The sequence below is a fragment of the Macaca nemestrina genome, chromosome 2 (assembly GCF_043159975.1).
Source record: "Macaca nemestrina isolate mMacNem1 chromosome 2, mMacNem.hap1, whole genome shotgun sequence".
Lineage (NCBI taxonomy): Eukaryota > Metazoa > Chordata > Mammalia > Primates > Cercopithecidae > Macaca > Macaca nemestrina.
Genome location: NC_092126.1, coordinates 199,673,910 through 199,697,810, shown reverse-complemented (window position 1 = coordinate 199,697,810; position 23,901 = coordinate 199,673,910).

Here is a 23,901-nt window from a genome sequence, read left to right as displayed (position 1 = left end):
CTACACACAAATCCAGTAGGATAGTCATATATTAGTGAAAATAACATTTGTTTTCATTTTGAAATGAATCTACCTATCTGAGGAAAAAACTGGGTCTTCCCAGAAGATTTATAAATTCATACAGCTGCCCAGCGCTTTGGTAATCTTTGTGGCTATCACATCAAGAAAACCTGCATATGTCCTGCCCTACCTGGTTTATATTCTACTAGGGTGAGACAAGACAGTAAGTAAGAAAACAAACAAAAGGCAGAGCAGGCCGGGCACGGTGGCTCACGCCTGTAATCCCAGCACTTTGGGAGGCTGAGGCGGGCGGATCACGAGGTCAGGAGATCGAGACCATCCTGGCTAACACGGTGAAATCCCATCTCGGTGACGGCGCCTGTAGTCTCAGCTCCTCGGGAGGCTGAGGCAGGAGAATGGCGGGAACCCGGGAGGCGGAGCTTGCAGTGAGCCAAGATGGCGCCGCTCACTCCAGCCTGGGCTACTGAGCCAGACTCCGTCTCAAAAAAAAAAAAAAAAAAAAAAAAAAAGGCAGAGTAACTGCAGGTCATGGCAATTGGTTTGAAAACTGCTTAGATGAATAAGCAAGAGGAAAAGGCCATAGTATATAATGTAATCAGATAAGGGTTCTGAGGAGGTGACATTTAAGGAATAGCTTACAAATAAAAGTAAGTCAGCCATTGTACAACAAAAAAGAAAAGCAACGAGGGACAGGGATGAAAGATGGGGAAGAGTAAAATTTAAAAGCACAATGAAAGAAAAATAAAAAAGATAGCAGCAGCAGACTAGAGGGCTGGGCTGGGTAGAAGGATCTTCACAACAGGGTGGAGAAGAAAGCTATGGTGTTAATGGACAGGTAGGCACCTGTTACTTCAAAGGCAGAAGAAAACTGGGAGGCAAGGTATGACTGAATGATTTTGATATCTATGCTAAAGGTAGGAGAATAGTGAAATTAGGAATGTTAGTAAATCCTGAAAAATCACCTCATGGAACTATCGTGGGATCATTGTCTCCTACTTCCCACATTCATCTGAGGTCAGGATGAGAGTGAAAAAACAGCATAATTGTTTTCTTGGGCAGCTTTCAATGCCCCAGGAATTCCTAGCTTCTTGGACATGTAAGGTAAAGTTTTCTGTTGCATTCATATACAACAGTTACTTTGATTTGTAAAGGAAGCTGTGGTGATTAACTTTAGATGTCCACTTGGGCCATGTCATGTGGTGCCCAGATATTTGGTCAAACATTATCCTGGATGTTTCCGTGATGGCATTTTTTGCATGAGATTCATATGTGACCTGAGTAGACTGAGTAAAGCAGATGGCGCTCTCAGATGTGAGAGGCCCTCATTTAATCAATTGAAGGCCTGAATAGAACAAAAAGGCTTCTCAGAGTAGAAGAGAATTCCTCCTGTCTGATAGCCTTTGAGATGGACAAAAGTTTTTTTGTGATATTGGACTCAAACTGAAACAATGGTTCCTCCTGGGTCCAGAGCCTTCTGGCCTTCAGACTGAAAGGAAACCATTGGTTCTTCTGACTCTTAGACCTTTGGACATACACTGAAGTTAAACAATCGTTTCTTTTGGGTCTCCAGCTTGCTGACCCACCCTTCAAATCTCGGGATTTGCAAAACTCTATAATCATGAGACAATTCCTTATAGTAAATCTCTCTGTCTCTCTCTCTCTAAATATATATAAATATAAATGTATATATGTGTATGTACACAATCAATAGGATCTCACCCTCTCTCATTTGCTGATGAAAGAGTGAGACCCTATTATTTTTTTGTTTGATCCTAAAGATTGGTTTTGTTTTTGTGGAAAACCCTGACTAATACAGGAGCTTATAAACAACAACAGCAGTAAAAGAAAAAATTAGATGACCAAATAGATCTTCTATCTCACATGAATTTTCTCTAAAAATTAAATTATATCAATTTATGTATTTAGTCAATAATTTAATCATAAAATAATATTTAAATATGTGAGAGGATATGGCTTGTATGAGACTTGACCATTAATTCATTCATTCATCTATTCGATATTTATTGTTGATGTACCAGGGATTGTTCTAAGCAAAGGGAACAAAATATGCAAAATACTTTTATTCACTGAGCTTTATATTCCAGTAGAAGAGACAGTGAATAACAAGTTAAATGTGGTATAGCTCTGAAAGCCATTTTCAAATCTGATTTCAGATTTATTTCTCATCCTTTTCTGCCCAGTTCTGTACTTCAAGTAATTACACCTTCCAGGCTTCCTTAACCACATATTTTCAGGTACGTTTTTCAAATAGGAGGTACTTATGGAAGACTGGAGGAAGACTTATGGAAGACTGTAAAGACTCCTGTCTTTACAGGAGAAACCAGGGCATTTCATCCCTCCTTCTACTTTTTGTACTGCCCCTTCTTCTGTAGCGGCAGCTGTGTCTCCTGCCTCCTCCAAGTCAGCAGCTCCTGCTTGGCAGCCCCTCAGAGAAATGCAAATTAAATGTAAATTTAAAACATAATGCGATACCATTTCACATCCAGATTGACAAAAGTTTAATAATCTGACAAAACCAAGTGCTGTCAAGGATGAGAAGACTTACATTCCTTCAGAGGGAGTTAAAATTGGTAAAAACACTTTTGAAAACAAAACGGAATTTTGTAGAAAAGTAGAAGACAAACACATTCTACCACTCCTCAGTTTTCCGAATTATACACTCTAAAGTTACACTTGCCATGGGGAGCCAAGCAAAATGTACAAGAATTTCTATAGCACTATTTTTTTTAATAGAGGACCAAATCTGTAAAACACCTTGATAAACATTTAGAGAAGAATAAACGAATTTTGTTTATACACATACAATGGGATATTCTATAAAATATAAATGAATGAATTAGATTGTTGAATGAACATGAATTTATTTAAAAAATTACTTTGAGGAAAAGCAGTAACATAATATATTATGTGTCTATATGTTTAGGTATGTATCTGCTAAGTGTATATACTGTGTATATATATATATCTAGATATGTATCTGCGAGGTGTATATAGTATGTATAGCATAATTCCATTTATAAGATAATCAAAATGCATAAAACTAAATATTTTTCTACATATATTCTTTATATATGCATATGTGTAAATTATTTATTTAAAATAACAAGGCAATCATAGAAAACAAAACTCAGTATAGTGTTTTGGGAGGGTGGTTAGGGAAGAAGAAAAATTTGGGAATAAAAACCCAGGAGTTTTCAAAATGGTTAGTGATGTTCTGTCTCTTAAGGTGATACAGTACACAACTGCTCAGTTTTTATTTTATTTTTTCTTTTATTTGTAACTCATCTAGATATTTTATACTTTTGTAACGTTTCATATTTAAAGTAGAACGTGAAGCAAATGTATATACAGCACTTTGGGAGGCCGAGGCAGGAGGATCACCTGAAGTCAGGAGTTCAAGACCAACCTGGTCAACATGGTGAAACCCCATCTCTACTAAAAGTACAAAAATTAGCTGGGCATTGTGGCAGGCATCTGTAAGCCCAGCTACTCAGGAGGCTGAGGGAGGAGAATCGCCTGAACCCAGGAGGCGGAGGTTACAGTGAGCCAAGATCACGCCACTGCATTCTAGCCTGGGCGCCAAGAGCAAAACTCTGTCTCAAAGAAAAAAAAATCACTATCTGCACTGTGACATTATACTTACTGGTATAATAGTATTAAATAATACTAACTTGTACACATTTCAAAAACATCAGAAACATGTAGGCAATATACAATTCAGATATACTAAAGGCTGACAAGCCAGAGAAGCCACACTAGCAGAGAAAACACTAAGTAAATTGCAGTCTTTGCCATTGAAAGTACCAGCAGAAACCACAATTACGTGGACACTTCTCTATCTGTTCTGTCATTCTAATGGAAAATGATGATCATATAATAATCTTTTTCACTTTTCCATTTAATTTTAAGAAGAACCATATATATAAAGTATATATTTTGAATAAGAGTGTATCACATCCATAAGTAACTTTTGTATAAGAGCTAATTTTTCCAAAATGTTATAAATAAAAAAGATTCTCAGTGTTTGAAGCTCACAGGGAATACATCAATAAGTTGGAGCCGGCAGCATCACATGCACCTATTTTATAATGCATTACCTTTCTAGAAATCACACCTTAGACTACACTATCACAAAGTGGAATGTTCTACATAAGTAATGTATCTGTTTGAAGACATTTGATATTAATGACAAAATTATCAGATAAATATCTAAGTCAACTTTGATTTAGCTGACCAATGAAAAAATATTGGTTTCTTTGTTATGGATGCATGCATCTTATCTGAAAGAACAGCTGCTTTTTTAAGAGAAATTCTTTCATGCTAAAAAAGCTAGAACTTCTCAATTCTATGTCATTTTTTCCAACCAAAGTAGTTGTCATTGGAGTTTGGAATTTTTCCAAGTATTCCTAAAGGATGCAGTTTAGCATGTGTTTTGATATTTCTATCGTAGACACAATATAATAGTTACTTATCACAGAACAGTTAAAAATCATTAATAGCATCAAATGCACATAGAGTACTAATGTTACATGCAATATTATACATATGTTAAACATAATAAATGATTTAATTCTTAAAACTATAATAAGTACAATTATTAACTTATTTTTACAAACAAGGAAACTGAAACACAGAGTAGTTACAAAGACTTGTCATTATTCACACAGCATGTAAAAGGGATTTGAAATGAGGAATATGCTTTAAAAAGTTCTCACCCTCCATTGCTAAACTATACTGCCCCAAATGCATATAGAAATTAGTTTACTAATTTGGTTCAAAGCTGGAGTATTTGTAGGAGTAGGTAGGATAAAAGATCTGATTTTGTGTAACCATTGGAGTTGAACCACTTCAGTTAGCACTCTGGTAAGTTTAACCCTGTCAACAGAGTTAACAGAGAGGAAAAAATACAGGTGGAGAGAAGGGGGGCTTCAGATAAAAGGGACAAAGAGAGATTAGGTAAGTATCATTCAGTACCTTGGAAAGGTCCCTGGGGATGAACAACTTAACTTTTGTCAATCTGCGGAAGCCTTTTAGTTTTACATGCTAGGGGGTGTAAAATTATTTTCCTTCTTGTGTCTTCAATGCCGGCCTTTTTTTTTTTTTTTTTTTTAAGTTATTTTGAAAAATCTCAAACTAAAGGGTAAGTTGTAAGTATGTGACAAAGAGTTCTCTGCCTCTAAAAAATTTGAAGGTAACTATCAGATTTGTGGCATTATGGATAATGTTCACGTCCATCACTTGGTTAAGTTGTTGCCTTCCATGCTTCTCAACTATCAAGTTTCTTTATTTACCCTTTGTAATTACTATGATTTTGTGGGGAGGTAATTTGAAATTATGTCAATAATTACAAATGTACATGGGTATATGTACAAACATGTCCCTTTTATTCTTTCACTTTCTTGCTTCTGGAACATTAAGATGTGTTAGGTTAATCTTTGCCATACCCTTTCCTAGCCCTAAAATCAGCCTTTTCTTCAAAAAGTCATAGCTCCAATAATGCATGCATAAACGTGTATGTATTCGTGTTGTGCTCTGTGTGTAAATGTATGCACACATAGAGAGAAACCAACCCTCCCTTAAGTAACAGATCTCCCATCACTTCTACCACTCCCCTCATCCCTTCAGAAGCCTTCTTACCCTGCTTGTTCTCTGACTTTTCACACCGGGTCACAGTGCAATGCAGAAGTCCTTCTCATTCTGCCAGGACACCAATGCTTTGTGTCTGGATGCCCTAGGATCGATTGTTTTTAAAAACTAAAACATATTATCAATTCTTTCAAAAAGTCTTTACACAGGAAATTAGGTTGAAAAAACACTTCACTCCTGACTTGAGTGTCCAAAATATTGTACACAACCTCAGAGGGCATTTTAGACTTATCTAGATGTCATTATGCTTCTACTTAGTGTTTTTCAGATTCCTAGAAGAACCAAACTCTCTGTTCTAGGATCGTGATCTTTTCACCTTTTGTAATTCTACTTTGCCAAGTTGAGAGAACATGTGCCTTATTTTATTGGCTACAGATGGGTTACTTTGTAAGGAAGTCTTCAGGAAGGAGCTGCAAACTTCCATTTGCCAGATACAAAAATTCTTATGAATAAAATTCTTTATTGTTTCTTTGAAACTACAGAGTCTTCTTCATTTCTCTCATTAAATAGGCTTGTACAGGCTATGAGGATTTTTATAGCCAAAATGTCAGGAGGGAAAATGAAAGCATATGAAGTGCATCTTCATCATTAAGGTATTTAATGTTTAAATGTAATTTACAACATTTACTCAAAGGGTGAAAAAGAAAAATGACGCATCATTGAAGTGGAAGTAAGGAAATTATTTTTCTTCATATTCTAGGCTCCAGTAATTTCTTAGAACTTTGAGAAGTCAATGTGTTTTTTAAAATAAAATTAGATTTTATTTTTTCAAAATATTGAGTTCATCATAAGAGTTAGCAACCCACGTGCAATGTAGTTGCGAAAGAAGAGAGTAGGAATCATTATTAAAGCTGTAAATTAAGACAGGCTAGTCACTGAAAGGCTGTGTGGAGATTGGTCTGTGAAAATCCAACATCTCTCTCTTTTTTTTTTTTTTTTTTCTGAGACGGAGTCTCGCTCTGTGGCCCAGGCTGGAGTGAGCGGCGCCATCTTGGCTCACTGCAAGCTCCGCCCCCCGGGTTCCCGCCATTCTCCTGCCTCAGCCTCCCGAGGAGCTGGGACCACAGGCGCCGCCACCACGCCCGGCTCATCTTTGTATTTTAGTAGAGACGGGGTTTCACCTTGTTCGCCAGGATGGTCTCCATCTCCTGACCTCGTGATCCGCCCGCCTCGGCCTCCCAAAGTGCTGGGATTACAGGCCTGAGCCACCGCGCCCCGCCCACATCTCTTTAAGAGGCATGACAGGTTATATTTTACCTCGGCATTTCCAAGATCCAGTTTAACTGATGCATAATTGTCATTTGACTGATGCGTGTTAAACAAATGACCATAATAGAATATTATCACCAAAGGGGATCTCTTGTACATTGTGGAATGAGCCAGAATCATCAATGCATGTACCATAGTGAAAACCTGAATTAAGCGTCTTCAGTCATGGAACTCAGTGATGGTCCACAATGACCGTGGGCCTTGCTTTAGCAGCACTAGATAATGTTAACTAAGGTCTGTACAATGATGTGCGTCTAACCTCTAGAAGCAGTTCAACTCATGAACTGCATAGCACATATACTCCTACAGTCATGGTCATTATGGTACAGAATATTGCAAAGGACATATCTTGCATGAACCACAGCAGTTGAAGAGAAGTAGGTCACAGCATTACTTGAGAAAAAGGTTCAACTTGTACTATTAGCAACAGCATATATCCCTTAGTTAAGTGCTATTCTTCTAGAGCTGAGGTATATTATTAAACTATTCATTTTAGTATAGAATACTAATAGGAAAATTGCCATATTTCAAGCTCTATGAAGTTAAAAATAAAATCACCCTTAACTTATCATTTCTTGCTTGCTTATACCCTAATTTCTGTATTCTCTAGTCTCAGTATCCGGAGGTACCAGATGTGTTTCAACTTGCTTCTATATGATAGAATAGGATTTCAAATGATGAAGCTATATGTTCATGTCCTATTTTCAAGTGGCTTTGGGTTTCTATATAATACTGGTTATCAGAAGGTGCCGCATAAAAATGAAATGTTTCAAGACTGAATTCCACTATGTCCTAAAAGTCTCATTTTAGATAATTCCATTCTGATATGGTACAGTATATTTTCTCAGCATTTATGATCAAAGAAAGGAGTTTAAGAACTTCAGACTGATGAAATCTTGCTTTGGTAGAAGATAAATATGTTTTCTTCTTTAGCTGATCAGTAGGCAAATATAAAGGAAATACCATTATACTGATGTTTGAATTTTTCTACTGAGCTTCCTTCTAAGGAAGTATGTAGGATATTTAAGGTATGCATTATTTTTCAACCAAATTCAGCTCAAATAATGGCATTAGGTGATCATCTTTAGGTAAGCTTTTCATTCATTCATCCATTTATTTAACAATTATTTATTAAAGCACTCTGAATTTTTCCCACTTAGTTTCTTTTGAACCTCTAGACAGTTTAGAAGTATTGGAAAATGTTAGGAAGTTATATACATTAGAGATCATGAGTTTTAGTGCAAACAGTTTCTTATTTAAGAATGAATAGTTCTGAAAAAGAAGTAGTAGCTTTATTGCAATCGATCTCCTGAGCTGTCTTTGGGTCTGAGCCCATTGCTCTCCTGGGAGAGAATTTTGGCCTGTGGCTCTGCTGAGTTACCAGAAACTTTGATTATGGATGTGAGGCTGTCATTCTGTCCTAGGAGCTGAGTTTAAAGCCAGGAAGATTAAATTGTACCAGTATGAGCTATATAATCCAAGAACCTTAAAGGGACTTTGTAAAGTTACCTGGGATTTAAAAAGTAATATTCCTAAGCTGCTTTTTTGGGGTTCAAGAGATCTTCAAATCTGCCATCTCATGCCAGTGTCTCCTGTCTCTTATTTATACAAAGTATTTTTTAAAATAAATAAAATAATGACAGAAAGAAAAACAAAAAAGATGAATGGCAAAATGAACATTCCATGCAAAATTACAAGTGCAAAGAAAACTCTCTCCGAAGAGTCCAGTTAAACTTTTCACTTAAATGATGTTGTCTTAAAGTGACTAGCGAAAGCTCTCCGCCTGTGAGTTAAGAAGCCTGGGATTATTTTTCTGGGAGAACACAAAAGATAGGATGAAAGTACTATATCCCTTTTAGAATTCTGAGGTTTCTAAGCCACAGGCATGCATTTTCAGCCTGCCACTAATTACTTCTGTATGTTGGTACTGTGTTTCATCAGTGTGGGTGATAAGAATCATGCGACAGTTTATTCTGCAGATCACTTTAGGATCTACTGTCAAGTCAAACGAGATGGAATTAATTATGAAATACTTTGAAATAACAGGATCAGGCAAATGGGACACTGTTTTAACTCTTGAAAGATCACATTTGTTTTGGTAATTTTGGAAAATTAATCTCTTCTAGAAATCAATAAATGTGCAGCCTTGTTCAGATTAGAAAACTAAATGTTATAAGGAAGTTTTCTTGTGGTTGTAAGGTCCTCCCGCCTTAGACTTGTGATTTTTATTTCGGCACTACTCATGGAAAGTTTCTGTTTCCATTGAACTGTCATTTTTACCTAAAGGTTCTTACTAATTTTCCACTTTCAACTTTGTCCTCACTTTAAATTTTCTAATTATCTCTGGTTATTTTGTTTGAATTCCTAATACCCTTTTATTTATTTCCTCTTTATTGTTCAGATTCTTTTCATCCTGATTCAGAGGTCTGTTTTTATAATCCACAGATCATTGTAATAGGATTAATGTTTTATGGATTAATGTCCATAAAGGAGATGGACATATTTATTTTAAAGATTAATAATGAACGTGTAATATCCAAGCCTATATCATTGACACTTGAATGATGATCAGGCTGCTCATAATTAAGAGGATTATCATTTTCATACTATTTATGAATCATATAAACTATTAGCAATATGAATATTCATAATCTTTATAGTTACGGATAAAATTAAGAAAGCAAGCTATGAGGAAAAATAATAGCTCTGAACAATCCAGTAAGTTTTCCAGGGAATTTCAAAATGGATATTAAGGACAATAACATTAAATATTGATACCTTTTCATGAAATGGACTTACACATATCAAAATTCCCAAATAATAATTCATTTTTAGACGGTATATAGCCTGTTTTAAGAAAGACTTAATCCTACACCGAATAAAAATTTTATTATTACATTTATGTTAGCTGTTACATAATTTAGTGCTGATAATGTCTTAATGATTGGGTTATGTAAACGAGACCATAATATTCTATAATTCTAAAACTATTTTTATTACCTCTACAGAAACAGAGGTATTTTCCAGGAAATCTAAAGAACACACTCTTTTTCTGGATTCCTTCCAAAGCAGTACATTAAATGACCTTGATTGTGCTTAGAATTTCAATATGAAAACTAAGCTTGTATGTGAATTCTGGTTACAGGTTTTCACGGAATTTCTGTTGGGGTAAAATGTGTAGTAATACAAAATAAACACTGGAAAAATAAGACTCTAAAATGATGTATTTGAAGATAAGTGAAAATATATTAAAATAAAAAAATTCTCATGGTATATAAAAGAGGGATATTATTAAGTTCATATTACATGTCTATTTATATAATTAAGATTCCTTCTAACTGTAACATTCAATAAATAATCCCCTTTCATAATTACAAAAACATGTGAAGATGTATTGAAATGATCTTTTTGTTTCTTCCTAGTGCTAGTGATTCTGTTTTGATATGAAAAATTATCTCAGCTGATAATGAAAGAAGAGATTATTAGTAAAATTCTTATTATTTCAACTTTCTTACTTTGTACATGTTACTAAAATATTACCTCTAATAAAGCACTTACCTTTCTGACATGAATCTCTTACAGTTTTCCAGCAAACACCGTATAGAAATTAAATTAAACAATATTTGATGTAACCTCTCCATTATTATTGCTTAAAAAAGTCAAGAGAAATGAACACTGACTTGAACTATATCAGAATACTTATGCTTTTAAAATTGATGAATGCAATTAGAAGAGAATACAGATTCATGGGAAGAAAGTGACCTAGGCTTACAAATGGTGCAATAAACTGTCTTAGAAAAATATCCAAATTTGTAGATTTGAAGCCAAATCTTGAGCTCTTGGTAAATATATGGGTGAAATAATAAAGTAATGGCTTTGAAAATGACTTTCATAATATTAAAAGGACTAAGCAGCTACTTTATGAAACATTTTAACTTGTTGGCCCACAATGAAAAGGGTTGAGTAGAATGAACCTCTTTTCATTTTGTGAGGTATACAAAGGAAGCGTAAGCTCTTCTTGAAATGCTCGCAATCTCAGAAGAAAATGAACTGTATTAGAATGAGAAAGCACTTTTTTATTATATGTTAAATTTATGCACTTGGTGTGAAGACAATAGTTAAATTTTACTGGATGCCTTATCTTCTTTACGTATCATGCTATGATTTAGGCATCTTCTCATTCCTGATAACATCTATGGAAACTGCATCAGTAACATATTAGTTAGCTTGCTCTAATCACAGAGGTTTGTACTCAGGTACAGTGACTACAGCCTCCCAGCTTGGATGCACTGTGTTACATGTTTAAAAGTTTAGAGATGAGACATTAGTGCATGGTAGAATGGTCAGGAAATGCTTCACACAATATGTGGCACTTGATTTATGTCTCAAAAAGGTGTTTGGTGTTGGAAAGTATTTACAGGTCTGGAAATCATGTGACAAAGACCAGATTGTCAGAGGGTGTGATAAAATTGGGGGCAGAGATGAGTCTAGATTGAATAGAATAAATTCGGTCAAAATTTTATTGATTTGCAAGGCAGTAACAAATGATAGATTTTACACTTTAGGAGGTGGGAAGATATTGACTCTTTGGGAGATTTATATAAATTATCTATAAACATTTCTTGCACAAATTCTGCAGTCAATGTTAAAGAGTAGTCTAGAATAAATTATTGCAATACAACCTGTAAGTTACAATAATGTAATATAAATGTGCATACCTAAACCAGAAGCAATACAGCAAGGCCTCCAGATAAGGTGATATATGAGTTTTGTCTTAAAGGATAGAAATAGTGTTTTGGAAACATTCATTTAACAGTAATGTGCAGAATGAATAAAACAGAAGAAAAACCTAATATTGGGTAGAAAAGATAAGAGACATTATAGTAAAAGGGATAACGTGGTAGAGGCATAATCAGCTGCCAATTTATTTTAAACATGATAGATTACTGATCAGACAAAGAATATGCCCCAAAGAACTATGGTTTTAGATTACATACATAAGCTGACTCTTGGATAGTTAATTTATTTTTGCTAACCATGAGGTTAATAAGACCAGGGTTATGGGGTTACTCACTGTTTCGTGACACTGGAATAAAGGCTAGTCAGAAACTTTATAAACCTTTCACAAACTGACAAATAAAGATAGCATAAATATCTCTGTGAATTTCAAGCCTATGATAATCAAAATTGAAGTAAAATCCTCAAAAACATGCATTCAATTAAGAGTAGGCCAAGAGTATCATCACAGATTATAATGAACATAAATAATGGCATAAAGAATCGACCAAGTACTTTATCAGAATAAGATATCATTCAAACTTTCTAGGTAGTGGTAAATGTTGGTCTATATTTACAAATGGTTTTATTTGTCTGTATAGTATGGCACCCATTATCATCCATGTAAACTAGAATACTTCACTGCTTCTGCCTAATCATGGCAATGATTACAATAAAACCAATAATAAAATAAATACTTATGCCTCAAATAATTTTAGAATTAGGGTAGTAACAAATAGCTATAATTTATTTAGCACATAACATATTGGCATGATGTAGTTTAATTTTCACATCTTACAAACGAAAAATTTTTATAATTATATATTATGGGTGAGTCAATTGAGACTCCTACAGTTAAAAAGTTTCTGAGCTAGGATTCAAAAGTGGGTAAGATTACAAAGCCCTGTGAAGTAGCTAGTATTTGTATTTCCTCTTTTATAAGTATTAGTTATGAATCACATAGACATTTTATTTTTAATGCTTTCCTGATCTAGCTGCCTAAAATAAGTGTTTTAATTACAAAATGTAGAAATGTAGGTAGTGAAAACATAAAAAGATCTGTGCATGTAATTAAATCTCAAGTCACACTAGTTCCCAGGGTTCCTTTGTGTTACCCCTAAAATTTAATTTTTAAATTATAAATCTAAATGCCTAAAGTAAAAATACGACTATCCTCAAATCCAACCCAATGAAGGACATAAGATGTATCTCATGATCCCGTCTAATGAACTTCTCTATCACAGACTCTCAGCCTTCCTTTTCTTTTCTCTGGGCTTTAATACGGGTTCCAGCTTTTGAGATCTCAGTGAGGAAAGAGGGTGGAGTGAGACTCCATGCATCAACCCTTTGTCCTAGATTTTCACTGTGCTCTCGTCAAAAGTGGCTTCATTTCCTAACTGAATACCCTTTATTTCTTTCTCTTGCCTGATTGCCCTAGCCAGAACTTCCAACACTATGTTGAATAGGAGTGGTGAGAGAGGGCATCCCTGTCTTGTGCCAGTTTTCAAAGAAGTCAAATTGTCCCTGTTTGCAGATGACATGATTGTATATTTAGAAAACCCCATTGTCTTAGCCCAAAATCTCCTTAAGCTGATAAGAAACTTCAGCAAAGTCTCAGGATACAAAATTAATGTGCAAAAATCACAAGCATTCTTATACTCCAGTAACACACAAACAGAGAGCCAAATCATGAATGAACTTCCATTCACAATTGCTTCAAAGAGAATAAAATACCTAGGAATCCAACTTACAAGGGATGTAAAGGACCTCTTCAAGGAGAACTACAAACCACTGCTCAGTGAAATAAAAGAGGACATAAACAAATGGAAGAACATTCCATGCTCATGGATAGGAAGAATCAATATCCTGAAAATGGCCATACTGCCCAAGGTAATTTATAGATTCAATGCCATCCCCATCAAGCTACCAATGAGTTTCTTCACAGAATTGGAAAAAACTGCTTTAAAGTTCATATGGAACCAAAAAAGAGCCCGCATCTCCAAGACAATCCTAAGTCAAAAGAACAAAGCTGGAGGCATCACGCTACCTGACTTCAAACTATACTACAAGGCTACAGTAACCAAAACAGCATGGTACTGGTACCAAAACAGAGATAGACCAATGGAACAGAACAGAGTCCTCAGAAATAATACCACACATCTACATCCATCTGATCTTCGATAAACCTGAGAAAAACAAGAAATGGGGAAAGGATTCCCTATTTAATAAATGGTGCTGGGATAATTGGCTAGCCATAAGTAGAAAGCTGAAACTGGATCCTTTCCTTACTCCTTATACGAAAATTAATTCAAGATGGATTAGAGACTTAAATGTTAGACCTAATACCATAAAAACCCTAGAGGAAAACCTAGGTAGTACCATTCAGGACATAGGCATGGGCAAAGACTTCATGTCTAAAACACCAAAAGCAACGGCAACAAAAGCCAAAATTGACAAATGGGATCTCATTAAACTAAAGAGCTTCTGCACAGCAAAAGAAACTACCATCGGAGTGAACAGGCAACAGAATGGGAGAAAATTTTTGCAATGTACTCATCTGGCAAAGGGCTAATATCCAGAACCTACAAAGAACTCAAACAAATTTACAAGAAAAAAACAAACAACCCCATCAAAAAGTGGGCAAAGGATATGAATAGACATTTCTCAAAAGAGGACATTCATACAGCCAACAGACACATGAAAAAATGCTCATCATCACTGGCCATCAGAGAAATGCAAATCAAAACCACAATGAGATACCATCTCACACCAGTTAGAATGGCAATCATTAAAAAGTCAGGAAACAACAAGTGCCGGAGAGGATGTGGAGAAATAGGAACACTTTTACACTGTTGGTGGGATTGTAAACTAGTTCAACCATTATGGAAAACAGTATGGCGATTCCTCAAGGATCTAGAACTAGAAGTACCATATGACCCAGCCATCCCATTACTGGGTATATACCCAAAGGATTATAAATCATGCTGCTATAAAGACACATGCACACATATGTTTATTGAGGCACTATTCACAATAGCAAAGACTTGGAATCAACCCAAATGTCCATCAGTGACAGACTGGATTAAGAAAATGTGGCACATATACACCATGGAATACTATGCAGCCATAAAAAAGGATGAGTTCGTGTCCTTTGTAGGGACATGGATGCAGCTGGAAACCATCATTCTCAGCAAACTATCACAGGAACAGAAAACCAAACACCGCATGTTCTCACTCATAGGTGAGAACTGAACAATGAGATCACTTGGACTCGGGAAGGGGAACATCACACATCGGGGCCTATCATGGGGAGGGGGGAAGTGGGGAGGGATTGCATTGGGAGTTATACCTGAAGTAAATGACGAGTTGATGGGTGCTGACTAGTTGATGGGTGCAGCACACCAACATGGCACAAGTATACATATGTAACAAACCTGCACATTATGCACATGTACCCTAGAACTTAAAGTATAATAATAATAAAAAAACAATCAAAGTAAAATAATAATTGCCTGTGTATGAGAAAAGACTCAGAATATCCATGATTAAAGACACAGTTGGCAAGGGAAAAAAAAAAAAGTGGCTTCAATCATTCTCCCACTGCAGTTACCCTCTCGGTCTGTCTGTGCTTAAAGAATCGTGCCAAGGTAGGCAGAGTCTTGGGAAAAGATGGTATTTTTCTTTTGGGTAAGCTGTTGGGACTCCAAGCTCCAATTAATGTTTAAAAACTAGAATTTTGAGAAAGTTAGTAAAGTTAATTTTAAGTAATTTTAAGAAGTGATGTTCAAAGAATTTTAAAAATCTGGAATGCCCTGTTGGAATTTCTCATCCCTTAGCCTCTTGTTATTTCCAGAGTTCGTTTGCCTTCTGAAAATTTTATCAATGATTTCAAATATTTACTATTCATCCATTTAAACAAGTGATAAGCTTCTAATATATGTCAGGTCCAATATTAGGCATAAGGAATGGAGAAAAAAAAAGTAAAATAGTGGAATTCACTTCCCCAGGAATCCAGGGGATATTTACTGTCTTTGTGATGTAGCACCTAATAGTCTAGTAAAGGAGTGGAGAAAGTAAACTGAAATTACATGACATGCTTTCATCAACATTTTCCCCCCACATAACATAGTTTCTGATGATGGACAAGACAATTAGAAACATTGCATTGCACTGATGGTGATGGCTGTCTGGTGGTCAAAGTCTCCATTATCATCATAAAATAAAATTTTTCTGTGTCTTCCTTAGCAGTTTTTAGGCATCTTGATTTTCCCTATGACATATCTAAATGTAAATAATAATACATCAGGGAAGTCCCTAAGTCAATAGTACTCTGTTGAAAGGAACCCTTTGATTTAGTTTTCCAGACAGAGCTTTCAGAGATCATATTGAATATTCCAGTGGTGCTCAGAAAATAAAACTAATTTTAACTTTGCTCTAAAGGTATTGCTTTAAATGGGCTTTTGACTAGCTGCCAAAAACTGTTTATTGATTCAATTTTCTGACTAATTGATAACAAAGACTGTAGTATCATCTGCCTGATTAGAATGCTTATTTGTACTGGCAGAACCAGCAGAAATTTTCTTCATCTTGGAAGAAAGCTTGAATCCAATAAATATAAAATTATATATGTTATTTTTATTTTCATGGCTTTTATTCAGGTGAAATCTGACTGTCATTTAAAAAATTTAAAAATTTAAAAAGTGCATGCTTGAGAGGAGAAAAAAAAGTTGTCAAATGGCTAATTGCTGAAATTAGCCTTTAATCGGTGAAAGAGCTCTTAATGGCTTTTTGTAGCTTGACCATTTAGAGGGTTGGCAGGATAAAAGACTCTAGAATATCCTGATTTAGGTATTAGCTACTAGCACTAATATTAGTCTGTTAGTCTGAGATACCAATTCATTATTCATTAGCTGCCTCCCTGAGGTCACTCCCAACATCAGCAGACAAGGTATTTACAAAATGAGAGATTTCTAGGAAAATTGTGGTTCAGAGAGAAAATATGCTGTGAAATCTTGATAGTAATGTACTGGTTGGCACGTCTACTGTAACAGCAGCAGCAACAGCAATGAATCAAGTTTCTCCTCCTCCTCTCAGGGTGATGCTCCTCCTAAGTATCAATAATATGCATTTATCAATTACCTGCCATCTTCTAGATATTGTAATGTGCACTTTAATTACTCATTACTTGATTTCATATTCCCAACCCATGTTTGAGATAAATGTTAAAAATCTCCTATTAGGTGTGGGAAAAAGCCTAACATAAGTAAAATAATTAGCGACATTCAACCAGCTAGAAAGTAAAAGAAATGGAATTCAGCCTCAGGCATGTTTGTCCCCTAGCCCATGTTTTGTTGTTGTTGTTCTGTTGCAGTGTTCACTGTTTGAAATTTGCGCAGAATACCATAAAATAATAACAATTGTAATTATTTGTTTCTTTTGTAATTGTGATAATAGGTACACAAATATCTAGTTCTATTTATTTATTGATAGAATAGCGAACTCCATGCTATAAACTACTTGAGGAAAGACTAGATATCTTATTTACTTATGTCCAAAAGTTAGCAATGTTTGAGAAACAAAACTGGGGCACAAAACATGTTTGTTGGCAATTTGAATGATAAAAGAACAGTTTAACTGAGTATATACAGGTGTATTTTCATTGTGTTTCTAAAATTATTAATCACTTTAGATGATTAAAAAATTAAAACATTGCTAAAAGAGGGCAAAATATTTTAGCATCACCATGTATTTTCATAAAAACCTATAGCTATAAACAAAGAACATCTCTTGAAAGCTGTTCCACTTGTGACAATGATTGATTAAGCATCTTTAGTAATAACCTGAAAAAGCATCCTCTACATTTAGTCAGCACCTTAACTGCTATTCAATTATAATAGTTCCCTGAGTCAGATCCTCAGAGCCTCAGGATGTTTGGGTTCTTTGGATGGACCAGCAGGAAACATAAGCAACTATCTCAGCTTGCCCTTCATTTTTTGGTAAGCCTGGGTTAGGCCTGTCCATTAGGCCTCAGGGTCCTCAACTGACAAATTACCCTAGCAGGATTGCTGTGCAAATTAAATAAACTAATGCATAAAAAGTGCTAACTGTGCTATCTCATATAAAAAGTTGTTTTAAATACCAGTATTTCAACCTAAATTTCAATTGTTTACATAATGGTGTGTATTGGACTTTAATGCTTTTTATCAATTTATTTATTGTAAGAGAGTTAAATGCTTTCAAATAAGAAGAAAATTATTAAATAAGATTTTAAAATATGAAACATGATATGTTGACAAAAAACTGAATTATTTATTCTCTAGAAATTGAGGAGTTAAGTATTTCAGCTAGTTCGCTCTTCTTTTTCTGTGTGTCTGTTTTTAAATCTGATTTTGCCTGAATAACCACAGGAAACCCCATGTTAAACCGTGACTCAGATGCACTTTGCAATAATAGCTATATTAACTGACTTTTAATGCCATTTTGCCTCCCAGTTGCTCTCCACATGTCCCTGAAGTTTAATAAAGCTGAAAACATTTTATTTTATTGTCTCAAACTATTGATTATCTGTTTAATGTAATGTGAGAACTCAGTGATATATTGCCTTTGCCACACTGATTAAATGAATTATCTTAAAGAAATAAGGGCTCTGTTGTAAATTAAAGAACCCTAATACAAAATAAAACTGTTTCTTTCATATATTACTTGTGGCTCCATTAGAAAACACACAAACCTTATTCTCAATCTTAAAAAAAGAAAGAAGTGTGATTGTTTCACAGCTGATTTAGGTATTCCTAAATCATCGGGAGCATTGGGTGACAATTTAGATTTCTACTTCTTTGTTTGATTGTCCACATTTAGCTTATTTAAAGAAAGAAATAACAGACTCACTCACTTCAGAGAAAGGAAAACATAAGTAAAGGAAAAATCCTTTGAATTTACAACTATTTTTAAAGAGAAAAAGCAACTATTATAAACAAAATGGAACTATTGAATAAGAGCAAGACAAAAGATATCTTATTATTTAAACGAATCCTGAGATTTGTCTAGTGATAATAGAGACTGGTAGGAAACAGAAGTGCTTAACGTAAGGATGATGCCTACCAGTTTGTGCATCCATTTTGAGAATGAGGTACTTAGTCATGTTATTCACTACTGGACTGGATTCCCTTGCAGGGATGCATTAACACTGCAGAAACACAAAGCACCTTTTAATGTCACTGACCACCTAGCCCCTGCCAAGGACACTGGTTTTCTGCTCAATGCCTTCTCCTTATCAAATAAACAGTATCTATCTTCTATAGGCAAAACCTCAACATTTCTCTCCCCAGGATCTGAGCATGTCACACAAACGTGGTTGCCCATTTTGTAAATATACTCACATGACTGACCTCACTAACTGTCCAAGAAAAGAACATTGAAACTAAACTATCCAATTAAATTTTTGAAATCAGAGCTGGAGGAAGAGACTTGTTTCTTTCTGGAGGGAAATCTGAGTCCCAAAGATCTGCTAATATTATTCTTCTAGAAAAAAAGCCATTCTGCAGCAGGACAGGATAAAATAAAAAGTTCAGTGATTACAGAGACAATGGGCAGAGTGAAAGCCTGGAAAATGTAAATTCTTTACCGTATCTACCTCCTTGATACACTTTGTGATTACAGATGAGTCAAACATTCTCCCTATTGCCCTAGCTAGTTCAAATGTGGGTTATATCGTCATTTCCAACCAAAGATGACTGGCTTTGTCTTCAAAAGGATAAAGTTAGAATGAGTAGTAGGCAGTAGAAATAGACCCTCCCAATACTTCATTTTGGAAGTAATTTTTGAAAATATTATGACCAGTATTTTTATTATGATTCATGCTATTAGAAAATATTTCTGCTTATTAACCATTTATTCAAACAAGGCATCAGAGTATATTTTGTTTGTTTTTGCAATCATGAAGGCTGAAGAGCAATAGCTTCATCATGAAAATGCGAATTTAAGATATATAAGTAAAAAGAGTGAGTCAGTTTATGGTTCTCCATCAGAGCTCCTAATGCTGAAACTGACCATTTGCGTCATTTGATTTAAAATCACACGCTCAATAAATACGTTACTGAAGAATCAAAACAGTTGCTAAATACATCTGCAAAATACTATTAGAATTACTTTAATTATTGAAGTAGTGTTGCAACTTTCTCTTTTTTTTCTTTTCCTTAGTAAAATCACCATCTAGATCCATGACCTTAAAAAGAGTAACATAATCACATGTCACAGGGTGAGCAAGATAGTTATGGTAAATTTTATTGAATAAACTGGAGGTTAAGATTTCCTGTGTGCATTAAAATTGGCTTCTCCACTTTGCATGTTAAGTATTCATGTATCTTCCTTGTGGAAGATTCATTTTAAGAAAAAAATGTGAGTTCCACAATAGAATTGGTAGTGGTGTTCTGATTCATTCATTTACTTTCAGCACATGCTACATAGTGTATTTTTCTTATAAGAATTTAATTCTGCTTGTAAATTATATTACCTAGTATAGAATAACTTTTAACTACCAATAGACATTTAACTTTTAAAAAATCTGACTAGAAAAGGCAGGTTAATTCCAACTACAAAAGCACAAGCGAGTAACGGTGGCAAAACTGGCACTTCTACTGCTCCTGGGTGTCATTCTTCAGTCATAATACAAAGATAAACATACGACTCTAAAAAGAATGATCAAATCTATCAGCAAAGAACTTGTAAAATGGAAAATTTTCAGAGACAATATAAAACAGGACATTACACACCTTATGTCAAGTGAGGAATCTCACTCTAATACTTATAGTTACCTAAAATAGTATGTAGTCATAATGACAAGCAATATTTTAAAAATATTGCTTATAACACTTTAATCTCATCATTTAATAATTTATGTATGTGTATGCTTAGAATATGAATACTCCATTACTCTAGTAGTATCTATCTATAACTTATAAATAAGTACGCATATTTGCTTGTGCATGTTCAATACATTTTCCCTTAATGTGGTGTGCAATTGAAAAGGGTGAGATTACAAGGGAGCTAAATGTTGTCAACCTTATTCTAAATGATACACATACAGAATTTGCTAATAAATTAGTCTTATTTCATTTAGAAAGCTAGATATACATTTACATATGTTTCTTTTACATAAACTGACTTGAAAATAATAAGCAAAAAGTGCACATAACAGCAACATTCAAGAACAGTTTTCTATATTAATGGTTCTTAAGTAGTTTCCAGTAGCCTTACATAGGAAAGCTGTTTAAATGTACAGATGCCAGAGGTTTTGATCATAGGATAAACCCAAAAAATGAAGTTTCAATAAACTCTCCTGGTGCTTCCAATCAATATTTTCCATTTATAACATTATAAAATATTTATTTGGATATTTTTATGTACTGATGTATAAATCATCTCTCTCTTTCTCCTCCCACCTTCTATCTCTTTTTCTAGAAAGACACCAGAGATAGATCTATTAAGGCTTTGTAACTCTTAGGCTATTATGAGTTCTCTTTGGGATACAGTATTGCATATATCTTTTCTTTGTGACTTGTGTTTTCACACTGTTAATAAGGTCCATTGACGATGAAATGTTCTAAATCTAATGTAATCCAGTTTAACAGTTCATTCTAATTATGATTAATTTTTTGTTTCCTATTTGAAAATCTTTGCCTACTCCAACATGAATAGGTGCTAAAAGCTTTGCGTTTTTTTCCCAACAATTTCATTGAGATTTTCAGTCTATCTGAAATTGATTGTTCCATAAAATAGGAAATGGGGTCAATATAAAATTGATAATTAATTTTTTAAAAAGTAGTGGGCAAGTTATGGAAAACGTAATGCTGTTGATTTATACAGATACAATATGAATTGCTGTGATATTTATTTATTTATTTTTGTCTGCTAGCTTTGAGTTTTGTTTTTCTTGTTTTCTAGCTCCTTAATGTGTGACATTAGCTTGTTAAGTTGAGATCTTTCTGTCTTATTGTTGTAGGCATTTAAAACAATCAACTCTCCTCTTAACACTGCTTTTGCTGTATCCGAGTCTTTGGTATGTTGTGTCATTCTTTTCATGCATTTCAAAAATTATTTTTTATTTTTGCCTTAATTTTATTGTTTACCCTAAAGCCATTGAAGAGTAAGTTGTTTGGTTTCCAAGTATTTGTGTAATTTTGAGAGCTGCTCTAGGTATCGATTTCTGATTTATTCTACTGTGATCCAAGAAGATACTTGATATGATTTTGATTTTTTCAGAATTCATTGAGACTTACTTTATGACTAAGCATATGGTCAATTGGAAAATGTTATCTGTGTACATGAAAAAAAAATGTGTGCTCTGCAACTGCTAGGTAGAATGTTCTGTGAATGTCTTTAGATCTATTGGTCTAAGTCCAGAGTTTCCTTGTTGGTTTTCTACTTGAATGATTTGTTCACATTTGTTAGTCAGGTGTTCAAGTCTGTTATTATTACTATATTGCTCTCAATCTGTTTTCTTAGGTCTAGTGATAATGTTTTTAAAATGAATTTTGGTGCTTTTGGTATTGGGTACATATATTTAGTTAAATCTGACTATATTGAACTCCTTATTATTATATAATATCCTTCCTTTTTACACTGTTTTCAACTTAAATTGTGTTTTATATAAGAATGGCTACTCCTACTAGCTTTTGTTTTTCATTTGAATGGTATATCTTTCTCCCTCTTTGAATATGTAGGAATCTTTAGCCATTACGTGGGTCTATTGTAGGCAGCAGACGATTGGGGCTTGTTTTTTGTTTCGTTCTGTCTTATTTTGTTTTGGTTTTTAATCCAATTTTCCACTTATATTTCAAGTGGAACATTTAGGCCATTTTATGTTCACACTGATATTGGTATGCGAGGCTTTGTGCTGTCACAGTGTTGTCATTAATAGCTAATTCCTTTGGAGTCTTTATTATATCATTGTTTTATAGTATCTGTGACTTTGTACTTATGGTACATTTCTACAGGTATTTTTATGATGGTGTGTATTGTCTTTTTGTTTCCATATTTAAAACTCCTTTGAGCATTTCTTGTAGGGCTGGTCTAGTGATAACAAATTACCTTGCCATTTGCTTGTCTGGAAAATAATTTACTTCTTCTTCACTCATGAAGCTTGGTTTGGCATGATATTAAATGCTTGGCTGGTATTTTTTTCTTTAAGGAGGCTAAAAGTAATCACCTAATCTCTTTTGGCTTGTAAGGTTTCTTCTGAGCAGTCTGCTGTTAGTCTGATTGAATTTCCTTTATAGGTGATTTGACATTTCTCTCTAGTGGCTTTTAAGATTTGTTATTTCACATTGACCTTGGATAGTCTGATGAACATATGCCTTGATGAGGTTCATCTAGGGCAGTATCTTCCAGTTGTTCTCAAAATTTATTTTGGCTACATGCTGATGTCTTTAGCAAGATCAGAAAATGTTCCCAAATTATTCCCAAAAATATGTTTTCCAAAATTTTACTTTTGGTTCTTCTACTTCAAGAATGCCTATAGGTAGTAGGTTTGATTCCTTTACATAATCCCATATTTCTAATAGGATTTGTTCATTTTTCAATGTTTTTTCACCTCACTAGGTTAATTTGAAAGACTGGTCTTCATGTTATGCAAAATAGGAAACTCTTCTGTCTGATCTGGTCTATTGTTGAAGCTTTCAGCTGCATTTTAATATTTCTTCAGTAATTTTTTTATTTTCAGAAGTTTTTTTTTTTTTTAATTATCTATCTCCCTTTTTTCAAATCCTGAACTGTTTTTCTGATTTCTTTAAGTTGGTTTACAGATTTTTCTTGGCTCTCATTTAGCTTCCTTACTATTCATGTTTTGAATTCTTTATATGTAATTTCATAGTTTTTTTTTGTGGTCAGGATACATTGCTATGGAGCTATTGAGATCCTTTGGGTATGCTGAAACACTGTCTCTTTTGTATAACTGCAGTTCTTGCCCTGATTCCTTCTCAACTGAAGATATTTCTTCTTATTTTTGAGAATTCTATTGTTTGGATGGGACCTTTAAATTTTTTATTCTTGTCTCTCTTGAAGGTGTAACTCTACTGTATGTTTGTATGATCATTTGGTTTTGTTTCTGGGTGCTTTCAGAGGTCCAAGGATCTGTTTCGTTTCCTTGAATATAGATAGCTTTTGAAATAT